This window comes from Peromyscus maniculatus, chromosome 5 (assembly GCF_049852395.1).
Source record: "Peromyscus maniculatus bairdii isolate BWxNUB_F1_BW_parent chromosome 5, HU_Pman_BW_mat_3.1, whole genome shotgun sequence".
Taxonomy (NCBI): domain Eukaryota; kingdom Metazoa; phylum Chordata; class Mammalia; order Rodentia; family Cricetidae; genus Peromyscus; species Peromyscus maniculatus.
This window is the reverse complement of record NC_134856.1, coordinates 87,922,354-87,943,846: the sequence shown is the minus strand read 5'-3', so window position 1 is coordinate 87,943,846 and position 21,493 is coordinate 87,922,354. Positions and strand designations below refer to the sequence as shown.

General features: G+C 44.5%; 1 long non-coding RNA gene across 1 annotated transcript; it reads left to right on the top strand.

Moving 5' to 3' along the window:
• Positions 1-1,145: 1,145 nt before the first annotated feature.
• On the top strand, positions 1,146-20,713 carry LOC143273390 (uncharacterized). Its single transcript, XR_013051475.1, has 4 exons — positions 1,146-1,403; positions 1,657-1,868; positions 19,534-19,719; positions 20,559-20,713. It is a non-coding gene; the product is annotated as an uncharacterized LOC143273390 (long non-coding RNA).
• The last annotated feature ends 780 nt before the right edge of the window (positions 20,714-21,493 follow it).

The window sequence follows — 21,493 nt, the reverse complement described above, 5'->3', positions numbered from 1 at the left end:
AACAGGCCAAGTCTCTGAATGTTAGCAGATTTTGAGCATCAACAATGCCATTTCTTCTGTTTGTTTTTGGGTGTTTGTTTGTTTGTTTGTTTTTCAAGACAGGATCTCTCTGTGTAGCCCTGGCTATCCTGGAACTTGCTTTGTAGACCAGGCTGGCCTCCAACTCAGAGATCTGCCTGCCTCTGCTTCCTGAGTGCTGGGGATTAAAGGTGTGTGCCACCACCACTCAGCTAATCAATGCCATTTCATGTAAAATGGGAACTCTGTTTAGAAAGGAATCCACGAAGCTGGGAAGATGGCTCCATTGTCAAAGTGCTCGCCATGAAAGCACAGGACCTTTGTAAAAAGCCAGGTACATGTTTCTAGTCCCACTGTTGAGAGGAAGGGATAAGAGCATCACTGGGGCTCACCGAACAGCTAGTATAGCCAAATCCGTGAGCACCAGGTTCATCGAGAGACCCTGCCTTGAACAACAAGACAACAGAGGAAGCAATAGAGAATAGAGGAAGATACTTGGCATCAACCCCTGGACTTCACATGAGTGACTACACACACACACACACACACACACACACACACACACACAGCATACACAGAAAGAAGAGGTTGGGGGCAAGAAGAAGGAAGGAATCTAGCTGAGCTGGGGATAAAGTTCAGTGGTAGATAAATCTGGGGATAAATCTAGTTTGCATAAGGCCCTGACTCCCATCCCCAGTACCACACACACACACACACACACACACACACACACACACACACACACAAAATCTAGATGAGTGATGCCTTAGCACAGAAAAGGCAATCATTTCGTGATGCCCACATTCCATATTCCAGATGAAGTAATGAGATCTTTAGAAGAAGGACCTATGACTCCTTAGGAGTCATAGGAGAGGCTTCTCCCTCCTCCTTCTGCCATGTGGGCTCTGCTTCCTCTCACAGGCCATGCTTCAACGTGCATAAACACTGAAATGGTTTCTTTACCCCTTCCCACCCAGTCTCTTGACTCAGTAAGTGAGTTGTCAACTGCATGGCTTAACTTCCACGGGTAGAAGTCATCAGTGACAGCCATGCCACAAGAACCTCATAGAGTCAAACTAGAGATTGAGATCGGGGACAATGTGTCATATGCTTCCCAAACCCACTTTAATCAAGGCCACTCTTCATTGGCTGGTTTAATACGCCAACCTGGCTCTGTGGTGGGGTTTTTGTAGGAAGGAGCAGTGGAGGCCAGAAATGCCATGGTTCAGTGATTGCCAAGACACCTGCCCCTCACATGAGACACCTGTGTAATAAAGAAACAATGAGAATTGTTCATTCATGAGTACCTGAAGGCTACAAGCTGGGGGACATGTGAGAAGGAGACGCACCATCAAGAGAAGGGAAGCTAGCCCCCGGTATTCCAGGTATGGTGGCTGAGTGAGTGACGTGGGTAGCTGGCCCTAGTGAGTGACACAGGACATGCATTAAGGGGGAGAGAACTGAACCTGAGCAAGTGGGATTTGCTGATAAGAAACATATGGAATCAAGTGAGGAAGGAGAGGCTGTGGTCAGCAGAGGGAGAGACTGGAGCAGGTATGCAGGCAGGCTTGAGCCTTTGGGCTTGGGTATGGGAGGTGAGCTCTGGCCTGAAGTGTTTCCTCTCTCGTGTCCCCACAGCTTATAGCCTCAAGAACATAGGGACTCTTCCAAGTGAGAATGACCATGGCCCTGGATAAGTAGTGAGCCCTTCATTGAGGCTGACAGAAGACCTCTGCAGGTGGCAGAGGAGAGATGAAATCCTCCCCAAAGCTGCTGGACCAGGCCCTGAGGGTGGGAAGAGAGAATAAGTAGCCCTGGGACAATCCCGTGCAAAAAGACTGTGTGTGTATGTAAGTGTACCTGTGCACAGGCATGTGTCCCTGTGCTCGTGTGTATAGATGCACATGTGTATATGTGCACTGACTGCCAGTATGTACATGTGTTCGTTTATGTGTGCATCTGCATCTGTATGTACATATGTGTAGTTATGCATCCGGGTTAGTTTTCATTTGGGGGTTTGTTTTGTTTTGTTGTCAACTGGACACTAGAATTTTTTAGGAAGAGGAAACTCGGTTGAGAAAAGCCTCCACTGGATTAACCTGCAGGAAAATCTGTGTGTGTTTGCGGGGGAGGCTTTTCTTGATTAATGGTTGATGTCGGAGGTCCCAGCACATCGGGGGAAGTGCCATCCCTGGGCAGGTGGTCCTGGGAGGTATAAGGATGTAAACTGAGCAAGTCACTGGGAGCAAGCCAGTAAGCAGCTGTCATTCATGGCCTCTGCTTCAGTTTCTGTCCTGAGTTCCACCCTGACTTCTCTCCCCGATGGTCTAGAAACTATAAGCTAAATAAATCTTTTCCTGCCCAAGTTGTTTTTGGTCACAGTCTTTATCATAGCAAGAGAAAGCAAACCAGAACAGTATGTATGCAATGTATTCACATATGTGCCTTGTATACATACATGTGTGCTTACTTACACACATATGAGTTTGTATTTGTATGTGTGGTGTGTGTACAGGTATTGGGAGGAGGTGTGTGAATAGCTATATTCCTGCTCAGGTGTTCAGGACAAATGGTTAAAGTTGACTCCTGCATCCACGGGGCTTTATCCTGGGAGCAGATACACAAAATACCCAATCCTTCCATGATTATTTGGCTTCTGTGTGTGAAACACTCCACAGAAACCAGTCTAACAGGTTGGGAAACACAGACCACAGTAGAGACTCCTCTGTGTCCTGGGACTTTCAGGAACCTGATTTCACCCTCCTCACACCTCAGCCTCCATGGAGTGGGCACAACAGGCTCTCTTCCAGGGAACTAAGGAGTCTGGGTGGAGTCACCTCATCTCTCTGGGATGTGATCTATGGGAGAGAACTGGGCACAGCTTCCAGAGCTCAATCACCGTCAGTTTTCTTAAGCACCAATTTCACGGATAATAAGGATGGTGGTGGGATCAGGACCCATCCCTGGTGCATGAGCTGGCTTTTTGGAGCTCGTTCCCTATGGTAGGACACCTTGCACAGCCTTGATGCAGGGAAGGGGCTTGGATCTGCCTGTATGTACCAGGTTTTGCTAACTCCCCATGGGAGGCCTTACCTTTTTGGAGGAGGAGATGAGGGAGTAGGTTGGTGGGGGAAGGCTGTGGGGGAGTGAGAGGAAGGATGAGAAGGGGGTCTGTGGTTGGTATGTAAAAATAAATTTTAAAAATCTTAATTAAAAAAAAGGATAGTGCTTCCTGCCTCATTCCCAGAGTCTGCCACAGTCCTGCTCTGTATGTGTTGAATGGATTGGGCAGGTGACAGGAAATGATCTCAAGGTGAAGGCTCAGAAGCTGGATTCCCTGCTGCATGGTCGGTGACTGCCCAACCAACAGTGAACTCTTAGCTACACCAGTATGTCACCTCGAGTCCCCTGGGAAGAGTGGTGAGGCCCTGCTCTCACGGAGCTTAAGCCTAGGGTTCTGAGGTGAGGAGGAGAAGCCTTGGGCTGGTAAGGGCTGCTATTTATTCAGTCCTTGAGGTTTGTCTGGACTTGTTGGGTTAGTTGGCAAGAGCAGTCCTTCCCGCTCTTAACCATCATTGACATACCTGGGAACTTGGCAGGACACACACTGCTTTGTGTCCCAAACCCAGGGCCCATGTATCGGCTCCCCTCCCACAACCACAGTCCCTGATCACCCAGGAGTTTCTGTGAAAAGTTTCTGGAGAGATCTATAAAATATATATTTATTTGTTAGTACATTTTACATAATTTTACTTATTCATTTTGACACAGGATCATGCATTCTCAGGTTGGCCTCAAACTCATTAGAATGACACTGAATGTCTCATCCCCCTGCCTCTGCTTTCTGAATATTAGTCTTAGGTCTCTACCACCAGATCTGGTTTGTTCATTGCTAAGGACTGAATTCAGGGCTTCACGACTGCTAGGCAAAACTCCATCAGCTGAGCCACACTCCCAGCCCCATGCAGGGTTTTCCCTAAGAACTGAAGTGTTTTATCTAATCATCTAGAGTAACTCTCTCTGAGGTGGATCCTGTGCTCCATTCCTTGTCATTTCAAGTGACTCAGGTGGATCAGCACCCCAGGAGCTGAGCCGTGCTCAGTCCTGTCCCACCGCAGCGTTGTGCACAGACTTTGGCGGCGTCCTTCCGCCACACCCGGGACAGTCCTAGTCTGCTGCCCTATTTCCGAATGATTGTTGTCACCTGCTGTCACGAGGGTAGCTGCCCCTCTTCCCCGGCCTTCTCTCTGTGAGCCTTGTGTTCTCGGTTCCCAGTTTCCAGTGATGGAGCTCAAAGCAAAGTTCCAGGTAAACAGTTTGAACATCAGCTGCTTCCATCTAGGAACACATGAGCCAGCACACTGGAGAAAAATGGGCATGCCCACAGCATCCTGGTTACTGTGACATAGACACAAAAGTCCTTTGCGGGAGTTGGAATCTGAATAACTAAATGCAAGTAGACAGACATCTGAAGTCAAGTGTAAGCAGGGAATAGACTTAAGTAACCGGGAACTTAGAAGTTATAAAAGAAAAGTTTACAACATCTGCCCTACTTCACTGGCTCATCTCACCTGTGGCTCCTAGAATCAAGAAGTCAACCAACTACAGGGAAGAACTGTTTCTTAATTATAATTTTCCCTTATTCTTAAGAATTTCATATATATATATATATATGAATATATATATATATTCACAATGAAATATGACCATATCCACTACCCCCATTTCCCTCCTCTAAGTTCTCCAATATCTCCTCAACATGTTTCCTTCCTAAATTTATAGTGTGTGTGTGTGTGTGTGTGTGTGTGTGTGATAGTGCTGTCCCTGTATGCATGGTTTGTGGGGCCATAGACTGGAGCCCAGGAACTGCCAGTGGGAACACAATTTAAAAAGAGTGACTTTTCCCCTCCCCCACCAGCTATCAACTGCCACTGGCTCCCTGTAGGAAGCTATGGACAAAAGTCAATGCAGACATAGAACTGGCCAAAGTACCTAAAGACTGGGGGCGCAGCCCTGAACGAGACATCCTTTATCACCCACCTCCACCCCTGGCCAAGAAACATTTCTTTAAAAAGCACATCTGTACTGAACAGATGTTTTCCCCCTTGTCCTTGCTCCCCAAACAGTGAGGGATAACAACTGTTAACACATTTAACTCTACACAGCTGGCCCCCATAGAAAATGGACATTGTCCTGCAAGCATGGGGTAAGTGACTTTGACCTTGTCCAATGCTCTGTCTCCCTTTTGAGATGTTAAAATTTCAGGAAAAGCACATTAAAAGAAATTTTAATGTTGTGTTACCCCTAAACTTTCCAGAGTTGTTTGATCATGGCATCCCACACCAACACCAATCAACACACCATATTCATTAAAATATAAATATTAAAATTCCACATATTCATTAAAATTATATCATAACACAATACTGTGCTACAAAATTTGTGATGCCTTATGTTTGACCCTGGATTGTGTGAAACTCAACCCTAGGGCAAAGGAGAGAAGATTAGAGTGAACTATTTATTTGTTTCTTGAGAATACTTCTTGTGTCATGGTAACTGGCTATGGCTATGGTAAGCAGGCTCTAAACCTGATCACTGATTTTATGACTAACAATATTTAATGCTTATCTTGTGAAAATCATGTCCTAGCCTGAACCCATATTCTAAAATGCCTTGAACTTGAACATCCCAGTAGACAACGAGAGTCTACAGATGTGGTCCACTCAAAGAGCACCAGGGCTCATTCATTTAAATAGTTTCCAATTCCTTGTTTACTGTGTGGTACATAAAAGACAGTTTACTCAAATGTCTTTTGAGAAATTATTAAAGGTATAATTGGATAAAAAAAAAAAAAAAAAAAAAAAAAAGAAAATGGACATTGTCTTATGTATGACAAGTAAATCTGAAATGATTGGAAGTGCAGAGGAGTGTCACATCAGACAGACACTTTGGAGGCAGAATCAGGAGGACCTACAAGTTTGAAGCCAGCTTGATCTCCATAGTGAGTTTCAAGCCAGCTGTAGCTACATAGTAAGTCCCTCTCTTCAAAAATCTAAACAAAAACACAGGAGACACACCTAAATTATATATACATCCAACACCGTTTTATATATAGCACATAATCATTGTTGTATTTTGGTATCTTGTGATAGGCAGTCCCGGAACCAATCTTCTATGTATACTAAGGCAATTTTAGCAATTTTTATTACGTATTTTAAAAAACAAAGCATGTCCCGAAAGTGTCACAAAAGTTAAGTCAGACAATATACTCACTTTGGGAAAATTCTTGGTCTATTAAAGGGGCAAATTATAGACTATGTGTAGCCTACACTGGCATGTGGGAAGTTGTCTGCCTTTCCAGGCCTGTAATAACATGGTGACCCCACAATTTTGTCACATTCCCAAGGATTCAGAATTCATGAGTCCAGCTTAGAAAAACACACAAATTTCCATAAAATGGCACCATGCTGGCTTGGCTGTGTATCTGCTAGGATGGAGTCAAGGCTTAGCTGAGATGAGACTGTGTGGTTGAGGTATGGAGCAGCTGCGGGAAGAAGAGGGGGCCTCAGAGATGAGGCATTTTTTTTAAAGCTCCATATTAAAAATAACTCAGTTAAGTAGGGGAGGGGTGGCAGCTAATTTTTTTTCCCTTAGTGTTGATGTGACAGGACTCGGAGAAGTCTTTCCATGGCCTTCCTTTTTGCTATACTACTAGCCCAACTGAGGTGGAGACTTCTGAACCTTTACTTGTTCAAACAAGAACAGGAAACAGGCCCTGTCCCCCAGAAAAGAGGACAGAACAATGTCTATTCTAGTGTCAAATTCCCTGACCAAAGTGCAGCTGAAGCAGGGAAGGGTTCATCCAGCTTGCTGTTCCAGGTCACAGTCCATCACTGGGGGAATCCAAGGCAGGCACTTGAAGGCAGGTCTGCTTGCTATGGCACATAGCGTTACCTCTGACCAAGAAACTCGCTCACAGCCAAAGAAGTACAGCAGGAACCATCGAAGAAGGTACCTACTGGCTTTCCCCAAAGAGAATACAATTTGGGAAAGGAGAGTAGGAGGTGACCAAGAAGCTAAACTGCCTGAACTTTGGGTCCCAGAGAAAGATGTTTGTTATTTTGTGTATGTTTACATGTGCATTTAAGTACATATATGTGTTGGGGAGGTGCACGTGCACATATGTGTGCATGCAGAGGCCAGAGGAAAATCTTAGGTAACATTCCTCGGGAGCTATCACACCTTGTTGTCTGAGACAGGCCAGGCCTCTCATTAGCCTGGGGTAGCCTCGTTGCAAATTCAGCTTGGCTGGCTAGCTGACCTGCCCAAGGATCAGTCTGCTTCCTCTCCCTAGTGCTGGGATTACAAGCACGTGCCCCCAGCTCTGGGAGTTTCTTTAAACTCAGGTCTTCATGCCTGTGTGGCAAGCCGTTTACTGAGCCATTTCCCCAGCCTCCAAGAAAGACAGACCCTAACCAAGAGGCAGAGTAATTCGATGATGATTTAGCCTCAGGCCTAAGCAGAGTTATACCTTTTGAAAAATGATAGTTCTTGGAACTTTAGTTATGGCAACTGAAAAAGAGACCAATAAGCTCCAGCCTTTATCAGTTATGGGGCCACTGTGAAGAGTGAATTGGAAGGGTGACTATGGCAACTCTTTGTAGCTGTAATTCATGGTACAAAAATGAAAGGGTGACTTACCATCTTCATCTGCAGACCAAACCTCTGTAGACCTTCTTTCCTCTCAACAGTTGCTAAGAAGAGCTACGAGTTGACCAGGAGTGAATGAGTGATGTATCAGAGGCTGTACTGATCACTGCCTGGTCCTGGGTTCTACCATGGATAGTGCAAAGCAAAGAGAGACTGATCCTGAGTTTTGGTACTGGTTCAGGAAAAAGAGAAAGAGCATGGTCATGTGATCTAAGAGGGATGGGAGGGGGCGGTTATAACCAGGGGACCCACAACGGAGGAAGTGACTGGTATAGAAAACGTTCCTATGCAAACCTTCTGAGCCCATTCAGCAGAAACCACATGCTCCTAACTTGGGTGGCTGTTCCCTAGGGGACTCAGAGAAGTGCAGGTCCTGTGACTGCTAGCTGGTCCAGTCTTCCCTAGATAGGGGAGATGGGCCACCCCAGAGAGGGAGAAAAGGGATGTACATCGGCCTTAAAGATTCCTCTCTAAGATCAGCCTAGAACCAAGAAACAGAGATAGTTAACAGGTGTGGCCACAAGTTTGTAGGTTCATGAAGCAGAGTAAAAATGGGCTCCAACAGGAGGCCAGCTAGCTTAGGCCAAGCCTGTGATGACCTCCTGTAAGGATACAAAGACTAAAGAAAGAAACCTGCTGCCTCTAAAAGCCAGTTCTCCATCACCTTCCCCACCCCAGTTCCGTCTCCTCCCTGTATCCCCTCCCTGCCGATGGAACTGAAACCCTATTTCTGCTTCCACGCCTTTCCCAAGACGTTTCTGCCTCATTTCCTGTCTAAGCATCCATGTACAGACCAGGTTTGAGTTGAGCAGACGTGTTCATTGCAAGGTAGGGGCTCAAATTGGGTGTGAAATACACAAGAAGATGTCCGTGACAGATGGGCACTTCCTTTGCAATCCTGTTAATGTAGTTGGGGCTGGCCTTGTCATGGATGATGCTCAGAGGATCAAATCAATTGACCAAGTAACCTAACCTGATTCACGGCAAAGCCATCCCTTTGCCAACATGCCTAAGCCTCACAAGGGCAGCTGCACCTCAACTTGGTGGAACTGAGCCTTCAGTTCTAGGACTAGCAGCAAGAAAAACCCATCAGGAAATGGGCCTCTTCTTTACAGCTAAGGATTCCCAATCCATGGTGTGTCAAGATCCCCAGCCTTTCATCACTCTTTGCAATGGCTGGGTTAGAGGGGAGGAATCTGTTTTTTTTAATATGGTCCCTAACTTCATAAGGTCATGCCTAATGTCCCTTTATGAATGAGCCTTTCTTCCAGATCCAGGGTGGTAGTTATGATTAGCCCCATTTCAAAAATTGAGAAACTGAGAAGCAGAGGGGGGAAAAAAGTCACTCCTCAGCTGGGTGGTGGTGGTGGTGGTGCATGCCTTTAATCCCAGCACTCGGGAGGCAGAGCCAGGAGGATCTCTGTGAGTTCGAGGCCAGCCTGGACTACCAAGTGAGTTCCAGGAAAGGCGCAAAGCTACACAGAGAAACCCTGTCTCAAAAAACCAAAAAGAAAAAAAAAAGTCACTCCTCAACAAGGAAGTCATAATTTAAATATGTATGACGTAAACTTACATTTGTTAGATGCCAAAGTCCCTATTGGGTATAACTTTCTCATGTGCTCATGGCTCCTGTCCCTACCCAGATATTAGATGGTTGTCTGGACTCCCACCTCCCCCCACTTATTATTCCCAACATTAATGACCATTGCTGTGGGCTTCTGTAATGTACTATTTCAGAAGACTATAATCTTTTGTACATTTCTGCCCCCAGGCCTTTTAGATTTTCCCCAGTGTTGGATAGATGTTTAATAGTAACTGTGCTGGTTAGTTTTTGTCAAATTGACCCAAACTAGAGTCACCAGGGAATAGGGAACCTTAACCGAGGAGGAAGTGCCTCCATCAGAGTGTTCTGTAACCATGTCTATAGGGAAGTTTCTGGATTAGCGATGGATGTGGGAGGGCTGGGAGGGCCCAGGCCACTGCAGGACCACCCTGGGCTGGTGGTCGTGGGTTGTAGAAGAAAGCAGGCTGAGCATACCTTGGAGAAGCAAGCCAGTGAGAAGCACCCCTCTGTCGTCTCTGCTCTAGTTCTGGCCCTAGTTTTCCTTGACAGTAGACCGTAACCTGTAAGCCAAATAAAACCTCCCCTCCCCAAGGTAGTCAATGTTTTATCACAGCAACAGAAGCCAAACTAGAACAATCATAAACAATATGCCACACGTTTGCTGATTTCAACCCGCAACTCAAATTTTTCCCAAGAGCCCTGTATCACTTTCTTACAAATCCAAATGTCAGTTGTTGGGAAGATGGCCCCAAAGTTAAGCATGCTTGTTGCTCTCCATGATGCCAGGCAACTCACAGCCCCCTGGGACTCCAGCTACACACACACACACACACACACACACACACACACACACACACACACACACGCACGCACGCACACACACGCACACACACACACACACACACACACACTTCTACTTTGCCTGTTTCTCTTCTTAACCAGTTTACACTTTCAAGACTGTTCCCATGTCTTCTGCCCAGAGGATCTGGACTTCATTGACGAAGTTGATCAGATCGCCTTTTTCCTTTTCCCACATGATAAAACTCAAAGCTCTTGCTGTGACTCCTCGGCTAGCCTCCTTGTCACCCCACAGTTTTGCCCAGCCAGCCACAATCAGTTGTTCTCCTTCCCGGCTTCCTTCTTGGGGGAAGTGACTCTTGCCTGCTCTGGAGCTCCGGGTCAACTTTAACTAGCTTGTGATAAATAAGTGACATCGATGTTTTCATACCAGCCACAGAACAATTCTGTGCCTCATGTAAACATGGTCCCCAGTATTCACAGTACCCTTTGTAGGGGGTTTCTGGAAATCTTTTGAGCCTGAGTTCCAGAATATGAACTGCCACCAGCTTTATCCTTTACCTAAACATCCATTCCAGCCTGGCAACACCTCATTGACTGAACTGGGCAGGGCCACACTGATGTCACTGCTGTCCCATTTACCTGAGAGAGGGGTGAAATGAATGCACCCTCTCTGTGCCAGCTGCCATGCTAAGCGCTTTATGTATGACCCTGCTGTGTCCTCCTTATTTATTCTTGTTTTACAGGCTAAGCTATTGAGGCTTACTGATGTCACAAAACTAGTTTGTGGTAACCTGGGGAACTGAACCCAATCTCTTGTGTGTGGCAGCATGACCTGTCCATCTTATTAACTTCAGCTTCCTTCCTAACCCACTGAAGACAGGCAAGACACACCTGGAGACTGGATAAGACTTGGCAACAGAGCTTCCTGCCCTGACACACAGTGGATACTGTCCCTTAGTCTATACACCTCCATAACTCTAATCAGGGCCCTGGCACTGGTCAGAAACTTGTAGAAGATGGTTGTTGACTGATGGTAAGATGTTAGGATGTGGAGATGGCCATGTGGTCTCAGCTTTGCCTCCTGACCAGTACATACATGGCTTTGGCAATGTAATTAATGCTTAGAGCCTGTTTCATAGTTTAAATTCAATGAGCTGGCAAATGTAGTTCTTAGGTAGAAGATTCTCGAAACATCTCTATGCAGTCTTTGGGGGCATTATCATCAAGATCGTTATCGTTGTCTAGATGCCATGGCACATGCCTTTAGTCCCAGCACTAGGAGGAAGAGGCAGGCAAATCCCTGTGAGCCCGAGGCCAGCCCTGTCTATATAATGAATTACAGGCCTGCCAGTATTACATAGTGAGAGCCTGTCTTCTAAAACAGTTTTTTTGAGAAATAAAAGTTTGTGATATCACTTTGTCAACCGTCATCTCTGAATGTATGCAATCTAGAACATTCTGTGAGAAACTACCTTGGATTCTTATTGGATCTTCTCTTCTTGACAACTTAGCCCATGCTACGTTACGAATCACTCTGTGATTTATTTTTCACTTTAATTTTGTTCCAGATTCTTCACTTTTGTTTCTTAGTGTCTGCGCTGTGAAACACGTGGAAATAATAATTGATTCCTGGAGATCTTTGGAACTTCTTTTTTCTTGTTTGGTTGAAAGTTTTTAGATTTATTTACTTTGTTTTATGTGTATACCAGTGTTTTGCCTGCATGTATATAAGTGCGCCACTCAAGTGCCTGGTGCCTTGGGAGTTCAGAAGAAGGCATCAGATCCCCTGGAACTGCAGTGAGGGACGGTTGTGAGCCGACATGTGGGTGCTGGGAACCAAACCTGGGTCCTCTGCAAGAGCAGCACCTGCTCTTAACCACTGAGCCATCTCCCCAGCCCAGAACTTAGTCTTTAAGACAGATTTCCCTGTGTCTTAAAAGCCGGCAACTTTTCTCCTTCTCCTCTTCTTTGAGACAAGGTGCCATAGCCCAAGGTTGCCTTGAATTTGCTCTGTGGCTTCAGATGAACTTGATGTTCCTACCTCTGCTTCTCATGGGTCAGGATTATGGGTATACACCACCTTGGTCATGCCCAGCTCTCCTTCAAGAAGAATTGGCCCTCTGTTTTAATCACTTCCTACTATGATGTGAATTTTCTCATCTTTCTCAACCCCATCCTATCCTACCACACCCTAACCTCAACTCTAAACACCAACTCCATTCTATGTCTGCCCCCTGATCAGACAGATGTCCTGCTTTTACTCTTGATATGTTCTTTTTTCTTCCCAATAAATCCCATGATTCATTCCAGCACAATTCCCCTTTGCCAATGCATTCTAAGCTGTTGTCGTTTATAGGGAAATAAGCTTGTACAACGTGAGTCTTCCAAATCAATTTGAAATATGTGGATTCACGGTCACAAGGTTTATTTAGGCCATAGTATTTTCCCCTAAGAAGCATGTGAAATGCCTTCCTCAAAGTGTTCTTTATAGAGATAGGATCCCCTGGCTTGCAGGTTCCTACTTGCCTAATGAAAGGCATTTGGAGGGAAGGGCAGTGTAATTGAGCTCAAACCCAGCTTTGACCTGTCCTACATTTTCCATGTCATCTCCTGACGATAGCATCAGGATCGTCTCTGTGAGTCCTTCCTCTGCAAGAGACAGTAACTGTTTCTCCCTGTCTGGTGGACGAGTCAGGAGCTGAGCACAGGCCAGCTTCATCGGCTGCTCTGCAGAGCTTGTGGGGAAGACACACCAGCTTCCAGCAGCTGCATTCCATCTTGTTACAGAGACCTCATGAATGGGGATCTGTTAGTACTTCACAGAGCTCAAATGTGAGTTCCTTCTCCTGGCTCCTCCACAGTGTCAGCCCCCTTCCTGTGCACCCACAATTTTTGTGGGCACTGTGGGCACTGTTAGCTAGCCTCAGCTTCTCGATAGTGGGAGCTTTGCTGAAACCACCTGGGTGTCCTGAGAACAGGAATGAAGTGGCCAAAGTCTCACAGTATGAAGTAAGCTGATGAATGGCCATGAATATGGAGAGATAGGTGAATTAATGAATGAATGAATGAATGAATGAATGAATGAGTAAATGAATGAGTTAATACGAAGTTCTGATGTATTGAGTCCTTTTTTGCCCAACCTAATTCCTTTGTGCGTAGCAAGTTCTCTGTCTTTTCCAAGAATGTGATGTGAGTCTAGGCCTGGATCCATCTCAGTGCGATTCATGGTAGAGTCTCCGTGGACATGTCACTAGTTCCTTATTCTTAGAAAAGCAGTGTGTGGTTTCTCTTCATTCCTCATCTGCCCCCTATGAGGAAGACATTACAGGAGACAGTGTGAATATCTCCTTCAGACAAATTTGGTTCCCTTCCTCCCTTTCTCTTTCCTCCTTTCCTTCTCATTCGATCTTACCCCTCCTCCCCAACCCCTCCTGCTGCTGAGACACACCATGGCCTGCTCTTGACCAATCTAAGGATACATCTCAGGAGTCTGCATCCCAGATACCCTCATTCCCCCAAGCTCTATCACCTTGTATTACTTCACTGTGCTCCCTTGGACTACCAAGAAGTGAGATTGAACCCTTACCCTCTTCCCTCCCTCCATACCCTCTCCTCTCAGGGTCCACTCCCTACTCCTGCCTCCAAGCCTTTCTCAGGCCATTTTCCCCTCCTTCCCAGCCTCTGCCCTTTCCACCACTTGAGTAACTGCACCCCCAGGGGCATCCCTTCTCTGAATCACCAAATTCGGCCTCTTGTCAGCATATAATGTTCAGTCTTGGGTGGGGCCCTTTCCATCACCTCCATATTGCTTCAGAGATGAAGTCAGAAATTGTCTGCTGTCTCTACTTTACAAACACATACAGAAATTCCTAGGAGTTTTCTATGGATACTAGGGGCTAGATTGTACCTCCCATAAAACCATATGGCAAAACCCTAATACTTAAGGTAAGGGTATTCACAAATGAGTCTTTTGAGAAACCGTACTAGGATGAGATAAGACCAGGAAAGTGTGGCTCTTTGAAAATAGCTCTTTATGTTAAAATGGGCCGATAGCACTTGAAAACAGTAATTCATATTCCTTGAGCTCTTGCTGTGCTAAGTGGCTCAGATGCTCTTCTGAGCTCCATGCCTCAGTACACATTACCTTGTGGCCTGAATGCCGCCTTTGTGACTGTGTTACTTATGTGAGGATTCTGAGGCACATATGAAGATCAGAGCTTCCCTGGGGTGTTTGTGAGGAGAGGAAAGAAGTGGAGTGAACCTTTGGCTCCTGTCCTTATTAAAGGATCTCTATTGAGGTCCATGGTGTCAAAGAACATGGTTGAAACTGCTGGGTAAATGGCTAGAGTGAGTGCTGGTAAAATGGGGCACCTTGTTGAATCACTTCACTTCCTTTATACCCCTCACCAAGGCAATGAGTTTGTGCCCTACATGCTCCTGGTTTATGCCCACATCAACATGTTTACCTCCGGGAAACATGTTTGCAAATGAATAGTTGAGCCACGCAAGATTGCATACACGTGCACATATGCATACATGTGTACATCCAGATGCTCATGTACGCACACAGACGCACACAGATTCTTGAACTAAATGCTAAAGCATTTATCACAACCATAAACTTCAAAGACTTGGAGCCTAGACCAAGAGCTCTTAATGAGCTCTCTGCCTCAGGGAAGATCAACTTGTTTTCTCAGTGGCAATTATCTTTGGCTATAGAGGCTTACATCAATGGGCAATGCTACTTATCCCAATTATCAAATGCATCAGGAGCTGGGCGTGCAGCTCAGTTGGTAGAGTGCTTGCCTAGCATGCAGAAAGTCCTGGGGTTAATCCCTAACACCTGGATGTAGTATTACCTATAATCTTAGAAATCAGAAGGTTAAAGGAAGGAGGATTAAGAGTAGTTCAAGATCATCTTCAGTTTATTGAGAGTTCAAAGTTAACCTAGGCTACATGAGACCCTATAACAAATGAAAGAACACACTTTGGTAAAAAGAGATTTGTAGTCACCCCAAAGCTCAATAATATCATTCTATTTAATATTTCTTTTCTTGCTTTTCTTTTTTTCAAAATCTCTAACATCAGTTTTAAAAGGCTAGTAGTTAGTACATGTGCAATACTGCCAAGGCCTGCCACGTCTCTGCTTCCTCTGACTTCACCCCCATCTGTCCACACATCACCTTTTATTCATCATCTCAGCCCAAAAGAAGACAGCAAGTAAGCTCATAGCAATTTACCTAAAAAAGTTCCAACTCTCACAAATATCATAAAAGAAACAGCCTTTTCCAGGGAAAGTAAGAAGAGGTCTGAGATTAGATTTTTTTACTTATTTGGCTGTTTTTACATGACGCTTACTACTAATTTGCTTGTGCTTGGAGTGATCTGTAGCTGAAAGTTTTCCTGTGTCTTGCTCAGTCCACAGCCACTTAGACCCAAGTAAACACACAGAGGCTTATATTAATTAAAACTGCTCAGCCATTAGCTCAGGCTTACTAGCTCTTACACTTAAACTTTCTGTTAATCTATATGTTGCCATGTGTTCCATGGCTTTACCTGTGTGCCATTACATGCTGCTCCCTGGACGGTGGGCTGGTGTCCCTTCTGTTCTGCCTTTCTTCTTCCTCCTCTCTAATTAGAATGTCCTGCCTAACTCTATTCTGCCTCACCATTGGCCAAACAGCTTTATTTATCAACCAATCAGAGCAATACATATTCACAGCATACAGAAAAATATCACCCATCAGTGATCATTTCTGATTTATTCAAACCTGTTCTATAAATTAGCCATATTCCACTTTGGTGTCCCTTATAACTCCCTATAACATGCACCTCAGGTGCTCTGGGAGATAATCTCAGCAATCCAGTAGCCTAATGAACTTGATTGCTGAGAAGGTAGCCTTAGTACTAGGCAGAGCAGCCTGGTGCTGACATAAACCAGCCTCCTGGAGAAAACAGTAGGACTTGACATGTGGGCCTCCATCTAAGAAGACCTGGATTCTCTTAACACAACCAAGTTGTTTATTTCTTTTGCACTCAGTGAACTTTACCTTATTACCAGCAGAAGCCTTCAAGCTATGGGGAAGCCATTCTCCTTTGAATCCTAAAAGATGCTCTACCTGGCTACTTATCCAATTTCAGTCACACCCATTACAATTTGATTCCATACATTGATCTCATTGGGTCTCCATCTTAGCCCATCCTGTAGCCCTATAGGAGTCTTGATAATTTGGACTAGACTGACAAAAAGCCACCCAAAGGTCACCCAAATCAACATAAAAAAATCATGCATCCCCTACAAATTCAATCTTGCCTGAATTCAATCTTGCCTGATTACTTAAGGAATACTTATAGGCAAGTTCTGATAGACAGTTACTGATAAAAATTTGGAGGACTGAAGATAAAAAGCCTCAAGCTCTCCCCATGCCATGTACCAAGTAAGAAGGCAGTCCCATGCAAGAAGTAACCAAAGAACTTACTCTATGACATATGGCTGAGAATCAGAGAGGCTCAGAAAAGTCCCTTCTTAACTGTACTCAATAGTTCCCCATCATCATTCAAGGAGTGTCCAACTCACTATGGGTAAAGCTTGGAGTCCAGTGCTCTGTAGACCTCACAAGGCCCTCTCCTCACTCAATTCTTTGTTGTTTTTGTTCTTTTTGTTTTGTTTGAGACAGAGTTTTTTTTTTTTTTTTGGTTTTTCGAGACAGGGTTTCTCTGTGTAGCTTTGTGCCTTTCCTGGAGCTCACTTGGTAGCCCAGGCTGGCCTCGAACTCACAGAGATCCGCCTGGCTCTGCCTCCCGAGTGCTGGGATTAAAGGCGTGCGCCACCACCGCCCGGCTGAGACAGAGTTTTATGTACCCCTGGTTGGCCTCAAATTTACAATGTTACTGAGGACAATCTTGAGTTTTTGATCCCCCTGCCTCCACCTTCCAAATGCTGGTGATAAAGGCATGCACTACCATGCCCAGTTTTATTGTCTGGGAATTAAAGTCAGGGATTCAAGCATGGTAGGAAAAAATTCTACCAATATATACCAGGCCAGATCCTCAGTTCTTTTACCAACAATTCTGGATCACCCTCACCACCTCTCCACCAAGGCACTCTACATCCACTCCGCTTGGCCCATCAATCTACCTTTCAAATTCTGCTTTGTGCCTGGAGTCTTTATCGTCTCTATGGATTTTTTTTTATTAAGGAGGAAACTCCTACCTCAAACATAAATCTGTTAGCACTTATCACTTCAATTGTCCCCGATCTGTCCTTAGAGATTCAATGCCAAATTACTTGGGTAGGAACCAGAATAAAAAGCTAGGCCAACAAAAGCACCACATGAGCAGAGTGCTTATAAGAAGCTGGGAGAATAAATCCAAGTCTTGAGTTTAGGCTGCAGGTAGGATGTGTTCTATGGGGGAAGGGTTTTCTTTCATCATTGCAGAAATTTGCAACAGGAAAAGCCTTGGGGCAGATGTGTACAGGTGTGCGGCATCATCAGCTGCTCCCAAGGATTGACACAGAGGTCACTCATTACCATGGAGCCATACACAAACTTACAAACAAAAGAGGACAAGCCCCAGGTGGAGCTCCGGAAGTCCAATCGGTGAGAGAGAGAGGAGGGATTATATGAACAAGAGATATTGAGACCATAATTGGAAAAAGCACAGGGACAAATAGCCAAACTAGTGGAAACACATGAACTGTGACCAATAGCTGAGGAGCCCCCATGGAACTGGACCAGGCCCTCTGGATAAGTGAGACAGTTGATTAGCTTGAACTGTTTAGGAGGCCCCCAGGCAGTGGAACCGGAACCTGTCCTTGGTGCATGAGCTGGCTTTTTGGAACCTAGGGGCTATGCTGAGACACTTTGCTCAGCCTTGGTGTAGGGAGGAGGGACTGGACCTGCCTCAACTGAATCTACCAGGCTGGATTGACTCCCCAGGGGAGACCTTGCCCTGGAGGAGATGGGAATGGGGGTTGGATTGGGGGGAAAGGCTGGGGGTGGGAGGAGGAAGGACAGGGGAATCTGTGGCTGATATGTAAAATTAAATTAATTATAAAATAAAAATATTTTTTTTAAAAAAGGACAAACTATCAGACTTTGTAAGATGAATACAATTGACATTTTGGAAAGAAAATTTAAGGCATACCACAGAGATTTTTGAACCATAACTTGAATGGAAGATAAGGCTGAAGCAACCCTTCTCATGTAGCTGGAAGCAAAGTTGCTGATTATGATGTATCCTTCTTGTGTCAGTCAGCAAACATTGACTGACTCATTGCTAGGCAGAGGACCTGTCCTACCTCACAGAGTAGCATGAAAAAAGAAATCAGCAGCAGCCTTATCTATTGGAAAAAACAAAATAAGCAAGAAAACAAACAACCAATATAAAGTAAGAAATGATAAATCTGAAGAAAACAAAGTGTTGAGTAAGGATCAATTTAAAGCAGGTCCTGAGGAGCCCTCACCTGGAAGTGGCATCTGATTTTCTACTGAGAAGAGAAGCAGCCATCTGCCTAAGGGCTGGGGCAGATGGAATGCATTGTACAAAGATGTCAAAGTAGGAATTGGGGTAGAAGTGTTGAAGGAACAGGAAGTAGGACCAGCATCTAGTATACAGTGATGGAGGTCAGTGATATAGAGACAACCAAGAAGACAGGAAGTGGTCATGGAAGACAGAGGTAGCTGCCCACTGTTGGGAGTTTGGATTTTACAGGAAAGCCAAAGATATGTCCTTATAAGGGTATGAAAAAGACACGATAGTCAGCAAATGGCCAAACAGAAGGGAGATTTGCTTTAAGAATATTGATCTGTGTTGCTTCAAGATGGTGAGGTTGGTGAGGTGGATGCATTGGGACACATCTTGGAGGTGTGAAAGACTGGATATGGTATAAGAGGAAGGGAAGAATTAAATATGGCTCTTGGGTTTTGCTCTGAATATCTAACTGAACTGTTTTCAAGAGAGGTTGGGAGATTGGAGAAGAAACAGATCTGGTGAGGAATGAGGAGCCATTCCTCCCTCGGCCATGTTAACGGTTAGGTGCTAATTAAACACAGTAATGGACCTATGAAGGTGGTGACTGCTGCTTGGTGGATAAATAGGCTAAGGCATACTGAACCAACAAAAATGACTCGCCATTTACCTGCACCAAAGACAGCTATGCTTATCAGTGTCTTTTGTAGCCACTGGGCAAAATGTCTGCAGCCGGAAGTTGGTAATAAATACAAAGAAAATGAGATAGGATGCTGACTAAGGGGAACAGAATGACAAGGTCTCGATTCCAGTCCAAGCCTTCAGCGAGGCAGTTGTCTAAGTCTAATTCATATTTCTTACCTGTCATATTAAGACATAGCAATATGCAGATACAAGTGATTGCTCAATGGATGGGAAAGTGAATCCATAAGTATTTCATGATAGAGGTTTTGATGTTTCTATTACAGGAAAAGGAAGACCATGAGAAATGTTAGCCAGGTGGGGAGTTTTATCCAAAAGAAAAGGGAAGAAGAGTTCCATGGTCACTTATGCACCCTTTCTAGCTCCATGACAGGAATGGAATACTGAAAACTGGGACTTCCTGATCCAAACCTCCTTCTGTAGCTCCCTAAGGGAGAGCTCCATTGACAAAGGTACTTAGCACATTCTTTTTAACAAAAGTCATTTCTAATCCTAATTCAGGCTGCCAAGGCACAATATCTTGAGTCTCTTAACTTTCCAATTCCTACTCTCCAAAGGAAGAAATTACAGCAGGTGAGTACCTTTAATTGCTTACCCAGACAGTCTTCATCAATATTCTACATGGCCAAAATTACCCCATGGTGAGTGCAGGATCCTTAGTATCTGACCCCGCAGCCCAGAGGATTTGACACACCAGTCCAACCTCTGCTCCTCAATACTCCATGGCAATGGCTCTTCTTGTTTGTTTCATGGACCTTTACAGGGCAGGGGGGATGACCTCAAGACCCTTTGAGAGGACCTGTGTGTGTGCTGGGGGCGGGATAGGGAAGCTATTTTTCCAGTGTCTTTCTGTTTACAATGTCTTGACATTTACACTGAAGTCAAAAGCAGTCATGGGGAAATAGCCTCTTTGCATGAATCAAATGAATCAAATGACTGTATTTTGGACTATTAAATGTTTTATTAAGAAAGAAAAGTCAGTCTTATTTGAAGAGCTGATAACTATACATTTGCTTTGTATTCTTGTATACACTTTTTTTTTTTTTTTTTTTTTTTTTTTGGTGTTTTGAGACAGGGTCTCTCTATGTAGCCCTGGCTATCTTGGAACACACAGATATTCTCCTGCCTCTGCCTCCAGGGTACCGGGATTAAAGGCATGTGCCAACACTGCCCAGCTTTGTACACACATCTTTAGTGTCAGCTGAACATGAAAGAGTGACAGTTGCCATGACGAAAACATTTGTGTGGTTGACTGCAAGAGTCCAAGGTGATGTTTCTTTTCTCCTCATAGAATCATTTTTATTGGAAGAGCAGCAGGCAAGCCAAGGTTACCAGATTTGACATTTGCCAGACATTTTCTCAAAAGTGATAAAAGTAAGCCTGTCACTTCAAAGAAAACAATAGGTGGTATTTACTGGCAATAAAATTTGAGCTTCGAAATGAAAATTGAAAGTTTGGATTGTTGATATTTACCATTGTGAATTTGAGATTCTTCAATGCTTTAAATTTTTTCCATTGGGTTGGTGGTAACATTTATTATTCTGAGTTTTTTGTGTTATATACTTAGTGGTTTCATATTTAAAAGTCCCACAGAACTAGTGAGCCCAAATTTTCCAAGCAACCAATGCATGGCATTATAAAATCTCACATGGGTACCATTTTAGAGTGTGAGCAAGACCAACAGACTTTTATGTGAGACCATGAACATTTCATAGATGCATTCTCAGATTCCACACTGCAAATGATGTTTAAGCAACAGCCAGTTGTCAGCTTTTGATATGACATCAAAGAAAAATAACTCAATTTTCTGAAAAGAAAACCAAAAGCCATTTAAATGTTCCACCCCTCCCCATCTGCCTGTCTGTGTGAAGCTGGGTCATCACTTGCTTCAGAATAACATTTGCCAGACTGAGCCAAATGGGCATCTACTGTGGAAAGTCGGGCATTGATGAGACCCATAGAACTCCTCTTCAGAATGCCACTCCTTTCCCTAGTTTCATTCTTGGAGAAAGTTTTTTGGTTTTTGGTTTTTTTTTCTTTTTCTTTTTTATCTATCTATCTATCTATCTATCTATCTATCAATCATCTATCTATCTGTCTATCTATCTATCTATTTAATGCCGAAGAATGCTGTTTATTGAAGGAAGGAAGAGGTCTTAAATACAGGCTTACAGCACAATGGGAGAACCCCAGAGGGCAGAAGTTCGCTACCCGGAGGGCAGAAGT